At 52.9% G+C, this 646-nt stretch overlaps 1 protein-coding gene across 1 annotated transcript in view; it reads right to left on the minus strand.

Moving 5' to 3' along the window:
* LOC108789169 overlaps positions 1–646 on the minus strand; it is a 14,587-nt gene that overhangs the window by 9,185 nt on the left and 4,756 nt on the right. The gene's annotated exons all lie outside the window — the stretch shown is intronic.

Below are 646 nucleotides of genomic sequence, written 5' to 3' on the forward strand. Positions count from 1 at the left end.
TTGGCGGTCCCAAAGTCCTGCGCTTGCTGGGGACCTCACGGCAGCCTTCTGGGGAACCATGCGGCACCTGTTTACAGCGCCAGTCTGCCTCTGGCCCCTCACCAAGTCCCTAACCAACTGGACCCCCCCCCCTTCTGCACCAGGTCCCTCTGTTCCTTAGGCCCACCACTGGCAGAGTTGGCGGTAGATCTAGAACAGACTGTACAATCAGATTGTATAGTGTATGGTCAGCCTTATGCTGGGCACACACCTTACAACCATCGCAAGACTTTTGTATTGGACAGGCAGATCGTACTGAGGGGCGGGCTTTCCGATGACCTCAATGCCGAACGGGCAGTGTGCGCTTTGATCTTACTAACATGCTACACACCCGCCGAACATCGTACGATGCTCGGCGGGTTTTCGAACATGTTAAAAGTCGTGCGACCTTACAGTAGTAGAGGTCGCACGGCTCCCACATACCTTACGATAATCGTACGATCGCGGGATTTCCCGCAATTATCGTAAGGTATGTGGGCACCCTTACATCAGATCCTCTTATTTTGAGATCTGCAGTCGAATTTACCGTCCAGCCGCAGCAACATCCTAAACACATAATCCAGACAATCCGGATGATCGGACTGCATGTGTGGAATCTAGAAACCCA

Source organism: Nanorana parkeri, unplaced genomic scaffold (assembly GCF_000935625.1).
Source record: "Nanorana parkeri isolate BGI_ZX_2015 unplaced genomic scaffold, ASM93562v1 scaffold379, whole genome shotgun sequence".
NCBI lineage: Eukaryota > Metazoa > Chordata > Amphibia > Anura > Dicroglossidae > Nanorana > Nanorana parkeri.